The sequence below is a fragment of the Bison bison genome, unplaced genomic scaffold (assembly GCF_000754665.1).
Source record: "Bison bison bison isolate TAMUID 2011002044 unplaced genomic scaffold, Bison_UMD1.0 scf7180017863815, whole genome shotgun sequence".
Taxonomy (NCBI): domain Eukaryota; kingdom Metazoa; phylum Chordata; class Mammalia; order Artiodactyla; family Bovidae; genus Bison; species Bison bison.
The window spans coordinates 265,595-265,955 of NW_011494387.1; positions in this window are offsets into that span (position 1 = coordinate 265,595).

A 361-nucleotide genomic window follows, 5' to 3' on the forward strand; every position below is an offset into this window, starting at 1 on the left:
GTGTGTGTGCGCGCGCGCGCAGGGGGTGTGTGTGTGTCTGTGTGTGTGCGTGCAGGGGCTGTGGGGCACAGGGGACTTGGCGGGGGCGTTGAGGGGGGAATGCAGGGGCCGCAGGGCTGAACCCAGCGCGGAGTTGTGCGTCGGGAGAAGTTGTGGGACGAGCCGGGGGCTGCGCGCGGGGGTGAGGCCCGCCCCTGCCTTAAGAGTTGCCGGGCCTGGAGGGGTGCGCTCGGAGCGCGAGCTGCGGGCTCCCCCCCACGCACGCCGTCTGGGTAAGTGTGTAGTAAGCTGAGCCGTGCAGCAAGTGTGGCTGGAGTGTGTGCGCGCGCGCCCGTGTGTGGTCCAGCCTCAGGTGTGTGTG